Genomic DNA, 20857 nt, shown 5'->3' with positions numbered 1-20857 from the left:
TCGGAAGAAGAAAAAGAAGAGGAGACCACTTGCCAGGACTCTCAAAGGAGTGATGTTCCAACTTGGGAACAAATTAAACAACTGGTTTCACGAGCTCAAGAGTTAGTGAAACAACAGAATAATCCTGTTACACCTGTAACTTTATTTTTGGTTATGTTGGTAACCATTTCATGTGTTCCCTCTGTTAATGCAGCAACTTACTGGGCCTATGTACCTGATCCTCCACTATTACAACCCATATCTTGGTCTGAAGCAGAGTTTCCTGTATTTTACAATGATAACTGTTTATGGGCCTGTTATTGGGAATATAAAATAAATCAGTATATCTGTAAATTATACTAACTGGTTTAGTACTCATCCTGTCTGTCTTAGCCCATTGCATCTGGAAACTGGACGTGTAAAGCCTATTAGTTATAAGCATACAGATGTTTATGAGGGAACGGATCAATCAGTTAGTTCATCAGGCTCTCCAGGCATCCTTCATTTTACAGGAACCAACATTAATCTTACATGCCCGGCTACCAGCCGACGAGAGGATCTTAAGGATACCATCATTTGGTATAAAATGGGCAACCTCTTAATATTAGAGGTCAAATCTCATACGCCTCACCACTTAGGGATTCCGCTATTACTATAGCCAAGGTTACAGGTGAAGATTAAGGAAATTATTTCTGTATGAAGCGTTTACTTGGAGGACAAGGGATACTTATAGCTGGACATAAGGTTACTATGCTTAACAGAAAATCAAAAAATCAATTTCCTCCTTTTATGACCGTTAACTTTCCTGGATTCACTTTTGAACCTTGCAATGCATCTTGGAATAATAACAAAATATGGTGTACTATAGATTATATCAAGGTGTCAATTCTTATCTCTTCTATTCCCATCATAGATAGGTTTATCACATTTCAAAAGAACTGGGATATATGGCAACTAGCTCTAACTTTTTCCAATACACGTGTTATAACTTGTGTTGCTCCTCCATATACACGTTTGTGTGGTTCTATTAACATTGGTAATTCTTCCGAAGGAGGATGTAATATTAGCTGTGTTAACTGTACTTTTAGCAGTTGTATGTTCCCTTCTGCAGGAACGCAATCTGTGCTTATACTAAAGCAAACCATGTATATTATGGTGCCTGTACATCTGAGAGAACCTTGGTATGAAGATACTGGAGTACAGGCATGGGTGGAACTCTCTAAAGCCTTGCAGAGAAGGAGACGCTTTCTTGGGTGGCTAATAGTAAGTTTACTTGCCTCGGCTGCTCTGTCTGCTACCGTGGCTACTGCCGGTCTTGCTCTTTCACAGAGTATTCATCATGCTCACTTTGCTAATCAGTTATCTCAACATACCAGTCTTGCTTTATCTTTACAAAGTCACATAGATTTACAGATTAATAACAAGTTAGATGAATTTAAAAACGCAATTTTGGGGATTGGAGATCAGATGGCAGCATTAAATTGAGGATGCGTTTAGCTTGTATACATGGATGTTTGTTACTCCTTAAAAGTACAATGACTGTATTTGGGAATGGGAAAAAGTAAAAATGCATCTGCTGAGTGTTTGGTCAGATAATAATATTAGTCTTGATCTTAAGAAATTAAATGCTGCAATTCAGGATATACAAAATGCACATCTTGATGATATTTCGCCAGAAGATGTAATTCAAACTTTACTGGACCATTTAAAGTGGTTAAACCCTCAGTCTTGGATTACCGGAAGGTTGTCAGGATTTATTACCCTGGCCATAATTTGCCTATTATTGATATTAATCTTCTCATGTCTGTTTTGTATCCTCATGCAACAGTATACTATTCTCGGCACTAAACTTCATGGAATTATTTTGCAGCAAAAGTTAAAAAATACAAAAGGGAGACCTGTGGGAAGCAGTCAGCCTTGAGAGCAGCTAAGGACATGCCAGGCATGCGGCCGCTGCTCGAAGATACTGTCCCTACTTGTTCCCCTCCTTGTTCCATTCCATGGGAGAGAAATCACCAGGGCCCAGAAATCAGAAAGAATGTAAAATGAGACAAGCAAAGCTGTCTCTCCCCTGCACATGCAGGTTATTTTTGATGTTTCTGGGTTTATGGGTTTTCTCCCAGGGAATTTAACCTTGAGCCGAGACAGTCTGTAGATAATGTAAACCACCATCTGGCAACCTTCCTTTTTCTAGTCTATATTATCTGCAACTGTAGCATAATAAAATTTGCCTTGCAACCATCAGTTGTCTTGGTCCTTCCGACCCCAACCGTCGGTGCCACTTCAGTTCCTTACCCCTTCCCTTCTGACCCTGGGCGGTGAAATCCTCTTTCTCCAGCTGGTCCGCGGCACTCATGAATATATGTTTTTGTCTTGCTGTACTGCACCTGTGCTGTCTAGTAACAGATATTTTGTCTGCTAGTAGTGTTCTAGATTATGTCTTTCCAAAGCGCTGAGGCAGTGCACCTATTCTGTAGTTGCAGCCGATGCCTGAATGTATCCTAGCTGACAACTTATTGATTAATAAGAAGTTGAATTTCTGAAAGATTTGTACTGTTAACCAAAATCTGAGCAAGGAGTCTCAAATGTAATTCTTAGCCAGAATTACATGTTAATGAACCACTTAACAGTGTAAATCAAGGAACATCAGTGTAAGGATTTCTTTTAATTTATTTTTTACCTGCTTGAAATAAAGTTTGCCAGCTTGGTTGCAGATGAAAGGACGTTTGAAGTACACCAAACTACTAAATGTGGGATAGGATAATAGACTTCCAGCGTCCTCAAGGCTGTGACCTTGCAGCCATTTTACATAGCACATCTTCCTCCTATAGGGATGAACCTTTCCGTGGCCCGAAAAGTGGCAGCTCTGTTGAAGCTTTGCTTATTGTAACAGGCTTTTGTTTCCAGGTTACAGGTCTGTGGAAGACTTAAATCTGAATACAGATATAGATATTACTGGAAATTAATTGTTTTTTCTAATATACTCTGATTTATCAAAAAAGTAAAACATTTAAATTGTGCTACATAAATTCAGAAGTTGTCTTGCAATCTTTAAACAATAAATGAATGAGTTGCCCTTAAAAAAAAAAAAGAATTAAGCAGTTAGGCTTTGTGGACCATATACAGTTTCTGTAACTTCTCCTACCCTTTTTTCTTCAACAACCTTTCTAAACGTGGGACATTATTAGCTCACAGTCCCACAGATCCAGGCTGAGAGTCTGATTTGATTTGTGGCCATTATTTGCCGATTCCTGCTCTGCGTCCTTACTGAGGAGGGGACCATATTTGAGTAATCACTTCTTTGAATCAACTATTGGTCTTCTGGGGCTTGTCCTTACTCTCCTACAGTCTCTCATCAACATGGCATCCAGAGAGATCTTGTTAAAACATAAGTGAGATCATGTCACTTAAGTCTCTTCAATAGCTCCTTCACAGGAAAAGCAAAGTCCTTAAAGTGCGTCCACAGCCCTAGAAGTGTGGGCCTCTGTTTCCTGTCTGTTTCCTTCTCCTCTCCGCTTTGCTCCCTCTGTTTTCCACACACTGACATCCTTTCTGCTCCTTGGATACTCCAAACCCACACTTGCCTCATTGCCTTTCCATCTGACTGTTCCCTCTGCTTGTACTATTCACTTCCCAGATATGCACCTTGCTCCCTCTCACAACCTTAAGTTCCCTCTTATATTTTATATTCCCCAGAAAGCTCTCATCGATCACTTAGTTTCAGATCGCAGCCTCCTCCTACCAGCTAACAATCTCCATCTCCCTTCCCTGCTTGCTGTTTTTCTCCAACACTTACCTGATATACTATTCTATCCATTTATTTAATTTTAATTTACATATTTATACTTATGATTTTTTTTTTTTGTGGTACGCAGGTCTCTCACTGTTGTGGCCTCTCCCATTGTGGAGCACAGGCTCCGGACGCACAGGCTCAGCGACCGTGGTTCACGGGGCTAGCCGCTCTGCCGCATGTGGGATCTACCCGGACCGGGGCATGAACCCGTGTCCCCTGCATTGGCAATGGGACTTTCAACCACAGTGCCACCAGGGAAGCCCTATACTTATGATTTTATATTTGCTTATTTACTTTTGTCTCCCCCTTCAGCTCAAGAGAGACTATATTCATCTGTGTTAATCACTGCTGTGTTTCCTGTACATGCCTATAAATCATACTGAAGAATGGTGCCTGAAAATTGGTAAGGGATCAATCAATTTTCTTGGCTGGATGAAGGAATGTGTTCATAAATTAATGAACAGATCTTCGGGGCTTCTGACTTGAGGACTAATGGGAAGAGGATGGCAAATGGTTGGGACAGGGTACTGCAAGAAGTAGTATTTGGAGTACTCTGATAGCTATCCTAACAGATAAGATTGTGTTCATTTAAGTAGTTTTAATGAGAGAGCTGGGAACTAGGGACACACAGCATTAAGGTTTTTATAATGCATTCTGTAGAGTTCTTTTTAAGTCTGTACAAATATCATTGAAAATATATGCATACATATACACCTCTGTTACTTAGTGCTTTACGAGAGCCCCTCAAGGAAGGGGTAGTAGGAACTCTCAGTATCTTTCCTTTATGATGAGCTTAATTTATTCAAAGTTACATCATAATTTATTTGTAACTGTGAAACTAGACTTAGTTATTGACTAGACCCTCCCTAGAAACGTATGACATTAATAAAACCAACAAAACTTTGTTCAGTTTCCAATGATAGACACACTACAGACTCAATCAATTATGGGCCATCCAGTTTAATGAAGGGAAGAAGTGATTGAACAAATATAGAGCAAACAGAATATGAAGTTTTATCCTCCATTAATATTAGTAACGGATACTGTGGGCTCCAATGCCTTCAAGATAGCTTGAGACCATCATCTCTGTGTCATGGGCAGGGGGATGTTCAGCCAGGATGTCTTTCACTGTCACTGAGAAAAATTTCCATAATATATAATGATACCTACTGAAACTGTTATGGGGCATTTGGGTAATAAGGAATCCATTAGCATATTTTCCGGAAGACTTGACTACAAAATGAAGACAGTAGATTTGGACACTTTCAGCCATGAAGAAGTTGTTTGGATATTCATCTTTATGCCTAATGAAATAAGCTTATTTCATCTCTGCAGCTTCCCATATACCATTTTCCCACCTCTGTTTTATCTTTGGAAAGATTTTAGAAATTGAAAGTCAAGTTAAAAAGTGAGTGACAACTTAAATGATATATGGAATATTTTGCTGACTTACAAGAGCATGCAGAATTAAATATGACCCAGTTCAAATGTTTATTTTAGTGTGTATGTTGAGGTGGAGTTTTCAAGGTGCCAGAAAATGAGAATTCACCTTGCAGTGTGTGTTACCAGTTCTGTTCATTGCACAGAATCATCTTCATAAAACATACTGTTTTCTATGTACCTGGTATATATCTCAATTAGTTTGAAGAATTTCTCAGATACCTCTTAATATGTAATGCTCCAATTCCAATCTTGCCATGCCCTATACCAGTGACACAGCACACAGGAGTTTTATTTCTCTGGGTTGTTCAGAACCCAATGAAAGAACAATGGACTGGGATCCAAGAGATCAGGGTTCTTGTCCCAGATTTACCATAAAATAATTGTGTCCTCTTGGGAAAATTATAGTCATTCTACATCCCTTTTCTTTACTTTGACAGAGCTGCACTAGATGACCCCAAATAATATAACACTCTTTCAGTAGTAGCTTAGATGTTATTGGTATTCTGAAACAAAGGAAGACAATGACACATGAAGCTGTACCACATCTCTGTAACTCTGTTGTCTTAGAGTTGCTTCCATTTTACAGATGATAAGATGACTGTGCATAGAAGTAGATGTTTGGAACCAGTGGTTCCAAAGTAAGTGGAGGTAAACCACAAATTTCCTTCCTTCCTGAAGCTCACTTAGCCAAACCATAGGCTTTTGACTATTAAGCTGTAAAGCATATTATCAGTACATTTTGAAAGAAGCTATTCTTCTAGGATTTCCAATTAATAGCAGGAGGTTTTGAAATTATTAAAAGATCATCTAATTTTGTGAGATTTACAGCTCTATTTTCCTGTCAAGCAAGTTGTATTAGTGCCAGAGAGTCATCTGAGCTTCTGGATGCTTCTCTGAACCTCTTGAAGTTTTCTTCTTGCTATCTGAAATTCATGCCAGATAAGCCTTTTTCTAGAGCGTATGTACAGACTTGTGTATTTTTATATAGGAAAGCGATGCAGTGATTCAAGTCGGGGGTTAAGCCCTCATTCTCAGAGAGGTATTGAGCTCCTGGTGAAATATAATCATCATTTCCTCAGAATCGAAAAGCAGTTATCTCAGGTGTATAATCCCATTAACTAGTTATACATTTACGTAGGATACATGTATTTATTGTACCTAAGAGGTGTGTTCTCTTTGGGAAGTACAAAGCTCTTAGGGACATAAGTTGTTCATTTTTTTGTTATCCCACAAATCCTGTGACCCTTTGAGCAGGAAAGTCCATATTTTACTAACATCTAGAACCAGCAGTTAACACGGTGTCTAAGATGTAGTCAATAAATATGAAATAGATAAATGAACACATTTTTATGTAACGGCCAGGACATGGACAAATAGAAATTTTTCATTTTCAGTCACAAAGCAACAACAGACATAAAAATGATACAGACAACAAGTGCTACGGTCATTCAAAGAAGGCATAGAATAGATAGAAGGATCTCCTCTATGGCACAGGGAACTATACTCAATACTTTGTAATAACATCTGTATGGGGCACCTGCTCCACACCAGGCCGTATGACAGGTGCTTACGTACTTTCTCTCTCCCCCATCCTATGGGGAAAGTACCTCTGCTATAGATTTAACATTTGCCTCCCCCAAAATTCATACGTTGAAATCCTAACCCCCAAAGTGATGGTATCAGGAGGTGTGACATTTGGGAGGTGATAAGGTCATGAACAAAATTATTGCCCTCATAAAAGAGACCCCGCATAGGTCCCTCAACTTTTCTGCCATGGGAGGTTACAGAGAAAACACGCCAACTGTGACCCAGGAAGAGGATACTCACCGGACTGTGAATTTGCTCGCACCCTGATCTTAGACTTCCAACCTCCAGAACTATGAGAAATAAATTTCTGTTGTTCATAAGGTACCCAGACTCTGGTATTTTGTTATAGCAGCCCAAATGGATTACGATAACCTCTGTCCTTAGGTTTCAGACCCAGAAACTCAACTTTGTAGAGGTTACGAGAACCCTAAAGCCACTCAACCAGGCAGAGGCAGATTTGAAATTTAAGTCTCCAATTCCACATGTAAGTCTATCAGACCCTGTCTCCAGACATGATGTCATGAACAAGAGCTAATGCAACAAAGAGTTTACATGCAGCAAAACAATTAGCAAACAAAGTAAGAATATAGTAGACCGACTGTTTTGGTCATCCAATAGCCATTCACCACTCTTCCAGTTGAACAGAAGCCATGCCCCGTGGGCACATTCAGCCCTGCTGTTTTCACTTCCCAGATTTGAGGGTAGGAAATTATTATCCCTCCTGGCCATCAGCACCCTGACCTCTACCACCCACCGGGCCAGCTTCAAGAACAGCTGGATCCACCTGTTCAAATGAAACAGGTCTGCTCTCTGTGGTGTTGGCTTCTAGTTCAAGCAGCTCTCCCCACATGATAGCAAAGCTGGCTCCCAGCGGTTGCAAGCATGAATCCTACCAGCCTAGCAGTCCCAACAGATACCTCTTAAGTATTTTTTCCCCAAAACTCCAGTTAAGAGTCCTAGGCTGATTCCAATTTGACCTGCTCTGGACAAACATTTTCTTTAGAACAAGAAGGCTGTCAGACAATATACAGGATGCCCGCCTCGTTAAAGCTGAACTTCAGATAGTAATTTTTTTAGTAGAAGTATGTTGCATGCAATGTTGAAGACACCCTAAAAAGTCGTGGTTTTCATCTGGGGTTCAGCTTTAACTGGGCGCCCCGTGTGGGCTTTGCCGGCTGTGGTGGGCGTCGAGCGGGGTCGGCGGGGGACTGTGGCCCAAGCCGGGTTGCACACCCAGCCCACAGCGTGCAGGGAGAGAGGGGTAGCCTCGTCTCCGCTGCAGGAGCTGAGACGGGGAGAAGGGGAGCGCCCCAAAAGGAAACCAGCTGCCCCTCCCAGGAGAGAGGAGATGGCTGTTCAGCAGCCAGAAACAGCAGAGGAGCCCGAGCACCGAAGCGCACATATTTCTGGTGGGCGAGGGGCACGCGGGCCGATCCGTGGGAAAGAGGGGAGCCCGCGTCTGCCCCTGCGCCTCCCGAGCCTGTGCGTTTCCCTAAAAGAGCAGCAGCAGTGCAAACTGACGGTTCACAGTTGTGATAAATCGCCTTAGGAAAGCACTTCGATTAAAGTCACATCTAACTAGAACGCAAGAAGTCACCCCTGAACAAATCAATTGCGAGAGGGGCAGCTCTGGGCGCGCACCCACCCCGCTGCTGTTTTGCTTTCCCCGGAGGACGAGGGCCGCTCACTGGGTCGCGGGGACAGCGCGCTGTCTCAGCTGGGGAAGAGGCGCTTCCTCAGGACACATGCAAAACCCAAAGTGTGAAAGGAGGCCTTTATTCCATTCCTTTGGGGGATTTCTTAATGACGTAAAGCCCAACTTGGTTTCAGATCTGCCTGTTGTTTCCGTGACAGAACCTTCCTGGGGGGTCCACCAGAAGCGGGGTGGCCAGGCGCCACAGGGCTGTGCTCTCCTTCCCAAGCCAGTTCATCTCCACCTGTAGCATTTTCAGAGAAACTCTTGGATAGGTTTTCTCCAACAGGTTCTTTTTCCTTCACTTTATAAAGTCATACTCCTGCACAAAATGAACGGCCTGAAGACATCACTGAGCCTCTTTTTCTCCCAGGGTCAGGGCCAGCACGGCCCCCAGACCACAGGGGCGCAGGACCTCACAATGGGCTTCAGAACTTCCCCTCCCCTCCCGCCCCTCCCACCCTGCCCTACCCCTCCTCTCCTCCCCTGCAGAAATCACATCCCTTTCTCAAGACTCCCCACTTCAGCTTGACTTCCAGCAGATCTTTACCCTGCCAGTTAGTAATTCAGGACCAATTAGGTGATTGCTTTCATTTATGGTAGCAGTTGGGGGGGGGATGAAATGGCTTTGCCCCTATTCTTGTTGGAAAAATAAATTACACCCACTGTCACTTGAGATCTTATTTTCCCCCAATGAAACAAATTAGCAGCGTGGTTCATTTTCCCAGCATTCACTCCGAAACAGATGGCAGTGCCCTGGAACGTGGCTTAGAGCTGTGCGGTCAGTGCAATTGTTTGGGGCTGTTTGTGCCGACAATGACAGGAGACGCCTGTCTCCCGAAAGAAGAGTGGCCCTTGTCTTGCTTAGGCCAACGAGCTGCCCAGAGCGCTGCCCGCCTGGCTTCTGAGGAAGGTGTACACCGCCATCTAGTGGAGATGGGGGCTCATTGCAGTGTACTCGTTCTCCCGCCTTTCCTTCTGGCCGGTAAGAACAAGCAATAATGCTTCTTGTAAGTTCCTAAAAATAGGGAGGTCTTATATCACCAGGAGTGAAATGTTTGCCTCAATGTCTGTAATGAAAGTGCAACCGCATGCTTGCACAACGTCTGTCTTGTCAGTAGCCCTCTTTCATCCCGATGTTTAGGTCCAAGACAGGATCGTCATTGTCTGAGCAATGGGTATTTCTCTGAGTTGTTCTCCCCTGTCCCAAGTAGTGTGGGAGGAGACAGTCAGCACCTTCACAGGCGTCTTCATCTCTTCAGCTTCGCCATCACTCCTCATCTCGCCCACAGCAAGCCCAATTCCAAAGTGCACAGGGTAGAGGCGTTCGAAAGTTGGCTTGTTCAACCAGGGGCATTGCCACTTCCCAGAGGGGCCAGAAACACACCCACATCCTAAGACTCTTTTCACTCTTGGCGATGAGGGGGTCCCCACTCTGTCCCCTGACTACACACAAGTCAGTGTCTTTTTCCTTTCCACTCATTCTACCTACATGAAGAGCACGTTCATCTCCCCAGTTTTAACACAGGAACCATGATTTTCTTGGGTTTTGTGTACTGGGGAGGGTGGGGAGAGATTGGGAGAGAGAGCAAGTACATCCCAATATGGAAGGGCTTCGGGCCGTGGTTCTCAACCAGGGGCAATTTTGCACCCAGGAGACATTTGAAAGTGTCTTGGGACACTTTGGATGGTCACAGCTTACGCGAGGCTAAAAGTCCTTCCGTCACAAGACAGGCCCACAGCAAAGAAGCATCCAACCCCACCCAGCAGTCTTGCTGAGGCTGAGAAAGCCTGGTTTAGGCCCGCAGATATCACCCTCCAGCAAGCCGGTGAGAACACTGATTGTCCTCAAATGGCCCACACTGCAGAGGCTGTTGATAGATAATGCATCCTCTCCCAAGTCAGTACTGACCACCGTTTTTCTTCTTTTAGACTCTTCCATTTTAAACATAATTTAGCTGTCTCTTTTTTTTCCCTCTGCTCTGCTGAGAAGAGAAAGGATTGGAAAGGGGGAGGGCAAGGTGACAGAAAAGGAGGATTAGAGGCCTCACCTGTTTCTCCTGGAGAAGCTGGGCACATTCCTCTCTCACACGTGCTTTGTGACCCAGCAGAGTACAATTAAAAGCCAATATTTTGCTTGTTATTCAAGTCAGACATTAGTCCGGGTAATGGCGTGCTTGGTGTAGAGATGGATTTCCTTGTTGGAGCTAAGCACAGGACTAGCTGAATTCTCCATGGAGAAATCTTGATTTGTTCAGGTCTTTCATGTTTTCTACAGAGAAGGGATTATGTCTTCCTAAAGAGGCGCCTTGCTTAAAAAGCTACAAAGTGTAAGAAAAGGATTTAGGGCAGAGGGGCCTGTGGTTACGTAGATGAGGGGTACAGGGAATTTCAGAGCCAAGGATTATTTAAAGCCATAAAGTTAAAAAAATAATTGCTTTAGGGACTTCCCTGGTGGCGCAGTGATTAAGAATCCTCCTGCCAGTGCAGGGAACACGGGTTTGAGCCCTGGTCTGGGAAGATACCACATGCCGTGGAGCAACTAAGCCCGCGTGCCACAACTACGGAGCCTGCGTGCCACAACTACTGAAGCCCACGCGCCTAAAGCCCGTGCTCTGCAACAAGAGAAGCCATGCAGTGAGAAGCCCGTGAACCGCAACAAAGAGCAGCCCCTGCTCACCACAACTAGAGAAAGCCCACGCGCAGCTACAAAGACCTAAGGTAGCCAAAAATAAAAATAAATTTTAAAAAATTTATTAAAAAACATTGTTTTAGCACTACTGCATCAGTGCTGGCGAGTACACTGTAAAGGCAATTTAGCATGAGCTAATATTCATTTTACTTTGGCTAATTACTGCATGGATCCAGGAGAGGGAGGGGAAAGAAAACATGCCCCCTCCCTGGCAATCAGGGAGGACGTTGGTTTTGGTTTCTTTGCCTTATAGGCACGCTTATTAGTTGAGGTGCCCAGAATCCAGCCATCACAAGGGCCTTATTAGTTAAAACACAGGAAAATTGTTCTCTCAAGGCAGAACAGTGAATGCTCTGCTGTCCCAGTGACCAAGCAGAAGCCACTATTAGTTTAAACTCCATCGATTATTCTTAGCCAGAGAGGACATGACATACACAGTCCTGACTTCACCCATGTGCCTGCTGAGCCTGGGTCAGGGGCTCTCAACCCAGAGCAACTCTGTCCCCTTCCCCCCAGCTCCCCGCCTCCCGGACAATTGACAATTTCAGGAGGCATTTCTGCTGTCACAGCTGGGGAAGGACTGCTGGCGTCCGCTGGGCGGAGGCCAGGGATACTGTAGGAGTATCCCACAATGCCCAGGACAGCCCACAGCAAAGAATTATCGGACACAAAATGTCACCAGTGGCAAAAGTAAGAGGTCCTGGTGTAGACAGAGGCAATTTCCTCTCCTTGAGTAGGTGAAGGTCTTCAGAATCTTCGCTTCCTCAAATACATAATGGACGAGTCATGAGATGACCATATTTCATGCTAACTAACACGCTTTTCTTCCCCCTTTTCTACACTGGGTATTTATTCTCCCACTTCAGGAAATCGAGTGACACTAAGAAAAACTTGCCCTGGAAGGATGATCCGCGGGGGCGAACCGAGACCCAAGTCGGTGCCCGCCCTCTCCTTCTCCGATTCACACACACGCACCCAAGAGAGAAGACAGCGAGCTTCTCTGCAATCCCCTGGTTTGGAGATTTGAGAAGTTTTATTCCCTTGTCTGAGATTACCCATTCTTCCCTGCATGAAGCATGTTCAGGGAAGTCATTTGTCCTGCAGCTTTACAGGAGTTAAGATCCCGCAGCAGTGAGATATCAATTTCCTCCCTGGAGAATGAGGACTCTCCCTGAGGGAGGTTAATGCTCAGGACAGGAGCATCCCTGGAGCTGGTGACAGCCAAGGGGCTGTGACTCAGGACTGTCCCGGGCAGGCCATCAGCTCTCTGGGAGAGCCTCAAGGATGCACTTAGCCTCCGTTTACAGGAGGTGAGGAGGGCAGAGTGCTGCAGACGGGGAGCGGGGCGGCCACACCCAGACTAAACCCTAGCCGGCACCCTGCAAGAGACAGAAAACCTCTCCCCTCAGGTCCCACCAGCCCTGCTCTCCCCTTCTGTGCACCCCTTTCAAATGCGTTTTTCTGCTTTGCCCCCTCCCATTCAATCCGTTCTAGGTACAGTGGTCACGGTGATCCTGGTAAGTGCCAAGTCAGATCGTGTTTCTCAGAGCTCAAAACCCTTCAGAGGCTCCCATCTGGATTCGAAAAAAAGCAGTCTTCTCTCCCTCTCCCCCTCCCCATCCCCCCGTCTCTCTCTCTCTCTCTCTCTCTCTCTCACACACACACACACACACACACACACACACACACACACACTGTCCCTCCCCTTCCCTCAAGCCCTTCCAGACACACTGGCACGCTGTCCCTGGCTGTTCCTAGCAGCTCCCTCCCCATAGCCTCCTGCACTTACTATTCTCTCTGCCTAGAATGTTCTTTCTCTCCGTATCTACAGTGGCTTCTCTCTCCGGTCTGTCCCCATATCCCCTTCTAATTAGGGTAGCCCTCTTTCCCTTTGATGCTTTATTGTTCCCGTAACCTGCATCATCTGGTAACATGCTAAAAACTTCCATGCTTTCATTTGCAGGTCCTTCCCTACCCCACCTCTCACTCCCAGATTGCAACGCTCTCTGTATAATGTTTTCACAGCTGTCTATCTCGAGGACCAAGTACAGTGACTGGCTCCAGCAAGCACTCAGATATTCGTTGAAGAAATTAGGAACTGGACCAGGCTACTTAGCTTCAGAAGCTCTTTCATGGAAGTTCCCATCCCCTCCGTACCAGTTCTCAGCTAGTTGACTGAAGACTAGCACCCTGACAGTGAGGCAGCTCTAAACTGTGAACGACAAAAATATTTACTGTGTCTCCGAGGGCCACTTGTGTTTGGTGTTTTATTTTTTTAATACTGTTTTAAATTAATTTTAAAATTAACTAATTTATTTATTATTGGCTGCGTTGGGTCTTCGTTGCTGTGCGCGGGCTTTCCCTAGTTGCGGCGAGCGGGGGCTACTCCTCGTTGCGGTGTGTGGGCTTCTCACAGTGGTGACTTCTCTTGTTGCAGAGCACGGGCTCTAGGTGCATGCACTTCAGTAGTTGTGGCACACGGGCTTCAGTAGCTGTGGCTCGCAGGCTCTAGAGTGCAGGCTCAGTAGTTGTGGTGCACGGGCTTAGTTGTTCCGCGGCATGTGGGATCTTCCCGGACAAGGGCTCGAACCCGTGTCTCCTGCATTGGCAGGCGGATTCTTAACCACTGCGCCACCAGGGAAGTCCATGTTTGGTTTTTATTTGTAGTGAAATGCACATAAAATTGTATCATCGTATCACTTATGAGTGTAGAGTTTAGAAACGTTCAGGAGATTCACGTTGTGCGGCAGCCAATCTCCAGAACTCTTTTCTTCTGGAAAAACTGGAACTCTCTGCCCTCCAGCAACCGCTACCCCCAGCCCCTGGCACCCACCATTCGACTTTCTGTCTTATGAACTTGACCACTCTAGGTGCCTCATACAAGTGGAATCGACAACATTTGTCTTTCTGTGACTGGTAGGTTAGCATCATGTCCTCAAGATTCATCCATGTTGTAGTGTGTCAGAACTTCCTCTTTAAGGCTGAATAATATTCTGTTATGTATACACCCCGTTTTGCTTATCTATTCATCTGTCAGTGGGCAGTTGGGTTGCTTCCACAGTTTAGTTATTGTGAACAATGCTGCTATGAACATAGGTATACAAAGTATCTTGGAAAACCTGCTTTCAGTTATGTTGGGTATATACCCAGAAGTGGAACTGGACCATATGGTAATCCTACTTTTAATTTTGAGGAACCACCATGATATTTTGCACAATGGCTGTACCATTTTACATTCTCACCAGTAGTACACAGGGTTCCAATTTCCTACATCCTCATTAACTCTTGTTATTTTTTGTTTTCACAGTAGCCACCCTAATGAGTGTAAGGTGGTGTCTCACTGTAGTCTTGACTTGCATTTTCCTAATGATCAGTGATGCTGAGCATCTTTTGATGTGTTTATGGGTCATTTATGTATCTTCTTAGCAGAAATGTCTAATCAAGTCCTTTGCCCATTTTTTAGCCAGGTTGTTTGCTTTGTGGTTGAGTTTTAGGAGCTCTCTGTACACTCTGGATATTAATCCCTTATCAGATATATGATTTCCAAACATCTCCTCTCATTCTGTGATTGCCCTTTTCCTCTGTTGATAGGGTCTTGATGCACAGAGTTTTAAAAATTTTCATGAAGTCCAATTTCTCTATTTTCCTTTTGTTGCCCGTGCCTTCGGTGTCATATTCAAGAAATCATTGCCAAAATCTAATGCCATTAAACTTTGGGGCACTTGTGCTTTTTCAAAGGACCTTTTAATAAGTTCCCCAGTTTGGGGAGTTCAGAGCCCTGAAACCGAACTATAAGTGTTCCCAATGCAGAAAGTACATAAGAACCAGAGTGCTTAATCAACATTTCTGTTGGCAAGCAAGGTCCCAAGGAGCGTGTGGAAGCACAGCAGAAGTAACACGGAGGACTTTTAGGAATGTTCTCTGCCACCTTAATTTCCTCCTTATTTCTCCATATATCCCTCCCATTTTTCCTTCCTTCCTTTCAGATAACATGTCTGGGGCAGGATATGGTGAAGAAAATGCTTTTACCTCACTCCCCTATAACAACACTGACCACTCCATGAGCCTTGGAGAAGCAATTTGCCTAATTTGGAGAGAAAAACTCCATTCAAGCCCTGCTGGGATGCAAGTTCAAATCTGCGTGACCACAAAACCCACGTTCATGGACCCACTTGCCTCTATTGCTTTTTTAAGCTATAGGAATGCTGGATGAGGAATGTTGTCTGTTATCAACTAGAAAAACATGATCCCCCTTTGAGCCTTCATGTCATTACCTATAAGATGAAAATGGATAAGCACATTTTCAGTGTTACTTTTGAAGTTTTCAGTGCTATCTTACATGAAAATAACATGAAGAAACAGAAGCAAACCTGCCTGATTCCCCCTTATGCCTTGACTATTTGGCCTGCAGAGAGGCCTCCAAGACCCTCCTTGGATGATCCAGGGTTCAGCCCAGCACTGAGCTAGACGACCACGGGCTCCGCTTCCAGCCCAGTGAGTCTTTGCATGACTGTTTTGGGTTTTTTTTTTCTAGACTCCCATTTCTTAAAAGTTTGAGAACCAGTTACAGATCTCCATTTCACCAAAGGGCTGGCATGTCACGAGGTCACCAATATTTGTTTTATGTACTGCTAAGAGATTAAGGGACAGTATAATTTCAGAGAAAAGTTAGGTTCCCTGGAAGTCAGGAATCCCAGCATCCTGCCCTTATTCCAATGACCTTGAGCAATGAAAGGTCTCCAGACCTTCATTTCTCATCTTCAAATGAGAAGACAAATTGGACAACATCACTGTTTCCTAAAGTGTGATGTGTACACCGCTGTGGAAAGTAAGCAATAGGTAGAAAAAAGTTAGGTGCTTTTATCTTATGTATATATCTATAAATACTTAAATAGCCTCTCAGCTCTACAGTATCTTAGCTATTATTGATACAGCAAGGCTGAAGTCGGTGACACACACACAAGCAAGACCCAATGCTAGTACATGCGGTGAAGGTATTGCACCTTCAGGAATTGTCCTTTCCACCCAAACTGTCCAGAAAGATTGACACCGATGAAATGGATAGCTATTGTGGATCCTCATATACCAAATTCCCATGAGCTTTGCTGAGAAGACCTCAGCAGTGCATCAAAGCATCCCTTTGATGCAATGTGAATAAGGTTTAAAAAAGTTATTAATGGGGGAGGCAAAAGTTAAATCTATAGCAGAAGTACTTTCCCCATAGGATGCAGGAGAGGGAAAGTACGTAAGCACCTATCATAGGGCCTGGTGTGGAGCAGGTGCCCCATACAGATGTTATTACAAAATATTGAGTATAGTTCCCTGTGCCATAGAGGAGATCCTTCTATCTATTCTATGCCTTCTTTGAATGACCGTAGCACTTGTTGTCTGTATCATTTTTATGTCTGTTGTTGCTTTGTGACTGAAAATGAAAAATTTCTATTTGTCCATGTCCTGGCCCTTACATAAAAATGTGTTCATTTATCTATTTCATATTTATTGACTACATCTTAGACACCGTGTTAACTGCTGGTTCTAGATGTTAGTAAAATATAGACTTTCCTGCTCAAAGGGTCACAGGATTTGTGGGATAACAAAAAAATGAACAACCTATGTCTCTAAGAGCTTTGTACTTCCCAAAGAGAACGCACCTCGTAGGTACAATAAATACATGTATCCTACGTAAATGTATAACTAGTTAATGGGATTATACACCTGAGATAACTGCTTTTCGATCCTGAGGAAATGATGATTATATTTCACCAGGACCTCAATACCACTCTGAGAATGAGGGCTTAACTCCCGACTTGACTCACTGCATCGCTTTCCTATATAAAAATACACAAGTCTGTACATACGCACTAGAAAAAGACTTATCTGGCATGAATTTCAGATAGCAAGAAGAAAACTTCAAGAGGTTCAGAGAAGCATCCAGAAGCTCAGATGACTCTTGCTTGACAGGAAAATAGAGTTGTAAATCTCACAAAATTAGTTGATCTTTTAAGAATTTCAAAACCTCCTGCTATTAATTGGAAATCCTAGAAGAATAGCTTCTTTCAAAATGTACTGATAATATGCCTTACAGCTTAATATTCAGAAGCCTATGTTTTGGCTAAGTGAGCTTCAGGAAGGAAGGAAATTTGTGGTTTACCTCCACTTACTTTGGAACCGCTGGTTCCAAACATCTACTTCTATGCACAGTCATCTTATCATCTGTAAAATGGAGGCAACTCTAAGACAACAGAGTTACAGAGACGTTGCACAGATTCATGTGTCATTGTCTTCATTTGTTTCAGAATACCAATAACATCTAAGCTACTACTGAAAGAGTGCTATATTACTTGGGGTCATCTAGTGCAGCTCTGTCAAAGTAAAGAAAAGGGACCTAGAATGACTATAATTTTCCCAAGAGGACACAATTATTTTATGGTAAATCTGGGACAAGAACCCTGATCTCTTGGATCCCATTCCATTGTTCTTTCATTGGATTCTGAACAACCCAGAGAAATAAAGAGAAATAAAACTCCTGTGTGCTGTGTCACTGGTATAGGGCATGGCAAGATTGGAATTGGAGCATTACATATTAAGAGGTATCTGAGAAATTCTTCAAACTAATTGAGATATATACCAGGTACATAGAAAACAGTATGTTTTATGAAGATGATTCTGTGCAATGAACAGAACTGGTAACACACACTGCAAGGTGAATTCTCATTTTCTGGCACCTTGAAAACTCCACCTCAACATACACGTTAAAATAAACATTTGAACTGGGTCATATTTAATTCTGCATGCTCTTGTAAGTCAGCAAAATATTCCATATATCATTTAAGTTGTCACTCACTTTTTAACTTGACCTTCAATTTCTAAAATCTTTCCAAAGATAAAACAGAGGTGGGAAAATGGTATATGGGAAGCTGCAGAGATGAAATAAGCTTATTTCATTAGGCATAAAGATGAATATCCAAACAACTTCTTCATGGCTGAAAGTGTCCAAATCTACTGTCTTCATTTTGTAGTCAAGTCTTCCGGAAAAATATGCTAATGGATTCCTTATTACCCAAATGCCCCATAACAGTTTCAGTAGGTATCATTATATATTATGGAAATTTTTCTCAGTGACAGTGAAAGACATCCTGGCTGAACATCCCCCTGCCTATGACACAGATTGGAGCCCACAGTATCCGTTACTAATATTAATGGAGGATAAAACTTCATATTCTGTTTGCTCTATATTTGTTCAATCACTTCTTCCCTTCATTAAACTGGATGGCCCATAATTGAGTCTGTAGTGTGTCTATCATTGGAAACTGAACAAAGTTTTGTTGGTTTTATTAATGTCATACGTTTCTAGGGAGGGTCTATTCAATAACTAAGTCTAGTTTCACAGTTACAAATAAATTATGATGTAACTTTGAATAAATTAAGCTCATCATAAAGGAAGGATACTGAGAGTTCCTACTACCCCTTCCTTGAGGGGCTCTCGTAAAGCACTAAGTAAAGTAACAGAGGTGTATATGTATGCATATATTTTCAATGATATTTGTACAGACTTAAAAAGAACTCTACAGAATGCATTATAAAAACCTTAATGCTGTGTGTCCCTAGTTCCCAGCTCTCTCATTAAAACTACTTAAATGAACACAGTCTTATCTGTTAGGATAGCTATCAGAGTACTCCAAATACTACTTCTTGCAGTACCCTGTCCCAACCATTTGCCATCCTCTTCCCATTAGTCCTCAAGTCAGAAGCCCCGAAGATCTGTTCATTAATTTATGAACACATTTCTTCATCCAGCCAAGAAAATTGATTGATCCCTTACCAATTTTCAGGCACCATTCTTCAGTATGATTTATAGGCATGTTCAGGAAACACAGCAGTGATTAACACAGATGAATATAGTCTCTCTTGAGCTGAGGGGGGAGACAAAAGTAAATAAGCAAACATAAAATCATAAGTATAGGGCTTCCCTGGTGGCGCAGTGGTTGAGAGTCTGCCTGCCGATGCAGGCGACACGGGTTTGTGCCCCAGTCCTGGAAGATGCCGCATGCCACGCAGCGGCTGGACCTGTGAGCCATGGCCGCTGAGCCTGTGCTCCGCGTCGGGAGAGGCCACAACAGTGAGAGGCCCTCGTACCGCCAAAAAAAAAAAGCTATGGAAACAAAACCTATGGATGGAGACCTACATGAAAGATGGAAGAGTATAATAATGGCCAGAGTACATTACTGTGGCAGAAGCAGCAGCCCTTAAGGAGGACAACTTTATAAATTACAAATTGGATTTAAATAGACAGGGAATTGGAAGTGGAGACATTATTTTCTGCAGAAGATGATGGACAGGGGAGAACAAAAAAAATAAAATTGAGATTGTTAACAAAATACAATGCTAAGCATATAAGTTAGGACTGAGTCCTTAACTTCCATTTTTATTAATGAGTGGGTGAGTATAGATTACTGACTACACAGAACCAAGCCTGGGAACACATTTTATATTTATGATCTTTGTGCCTAAAACTAGATTCTCCTGCAATTTAATATGACACTAGGACAATGACTGGCCAAGTTTTAGATTAATCACTCTTACACAAAGATTTTTCATTCATATAATCTCAAACAAATACTGCGTCACCAATTAAGTTCCAGATCCTATGCACTCTGGCTGAAGATATAAATATCTTGCAAGCCCAGCGTCACTTTCCTCTTTCTCTGGTAACAAATCACCCTTTCTATTATGACAATGGCCCCAGTTATCGGCCCAGGAATAAACACTTGACTCAGAAAGAGCCAATTAAAGCCCTCCTTTAGAGTTGATCGAGAGCTTTAAGGTTAGAGTATTTCAATCTTACGAAATTTTTGTAAAACAAAATTATTTCAAAATCTACTAATTATTCTTTAAGTTCTAGAAACTGCATTCTGTGACTAAGAGGACAATTTATTTGCAGTCGTTTCTGCTCTGCCCACTTTATGTTTCTGTTATTGTGAGATAAAGGCAGTGGGGAATGGCAAACCAATTCTGATTCATTCAACACATGAGTCCTTCTTAGGTACAAAATACCATTCTGAACATTGTCCGAGATAAAAAGATAAATAATACCTAGTCCCTTATAATACCTAGCCCCTTACCCTCAAGGATCTTCCAGCTTAGCAAGGGAAATAAAACATGCACAGAGATGACTGCAACAAAAAGAAGATAATGATTGCTGCCAGATGTTTGGGGAGAATGAGTAGAGCAAAGAGAGAACACAGAATAAGGCAACATTCAACAGTCAGCCAAGAACTATTTGTTGAGCAATTGCAAGCTGTGAGCTGGAAATGGAAGAGGAGAACATAGATCTTCACATGGGCAGGTGAAAAATCAAGTGTTATTACTTGTAACACAGCTCTTCAAATATGTTTTTTGGCACCAAGTACCTACTAGATAGCCTTAAATTAAAAACTAAATAAGGATGCAGTCTCTATCAAGTATAGCCTGAGGTACTGATGCCTAAATACTAGGATCACAGTATTTGTGTTCCCAAGGATGCCTTTCTATTGCTTTGCTTCTTTCCCCCTTTCCAAATTAGCTAATGCTGCCTTAACAGGATATCTGTTTCACTTGTTCCAGCCTTTTTCATCCAATGTATTGAATAGCAGAATAGGTGAGTTACAAGAGGATATTTTGACTTCAAACA

At 42.9% G+C, this 20857-nt stretch overlaps 1 pseudogene; it reads left to right on the top strand.

Moving 5' to 3' along the window:
- Window positions 1-9311: 9311 nt before the first annotated feature.
- Window positions 9312-20857, top strand: part of LOC111171423 (UDP-N-acetylglucosamine--peptide N-acetylglucosaminyltransferase 110 kDa subunit pseudogene) — a 28590-nt pseudogene continuing 17044 nt past the window's right edge.

The sequence above is a fragment of the Delphinapterus leucas genome, chromosome 1, assembly GCF_059928025.1.
Source record: "Delphinapterus leucas isolate spDelLeu-1000000601 "Yukka" chromosome 1, BTC_Dleu_Yukka2, whole genome shotgun sequence".
NCBI classification, from domain to species: domain Eukaryota; kingdom Metazoa; phylum Chordata; class Mammalia; order Artiodactyla; family Monodontidae; genus Delphinapterus; species Delphinapterus leucas.
Note: the sequence above shows the minus strand (reverse complement) of the source record. Positions and strands in the feature narration are given on the sequence as shown.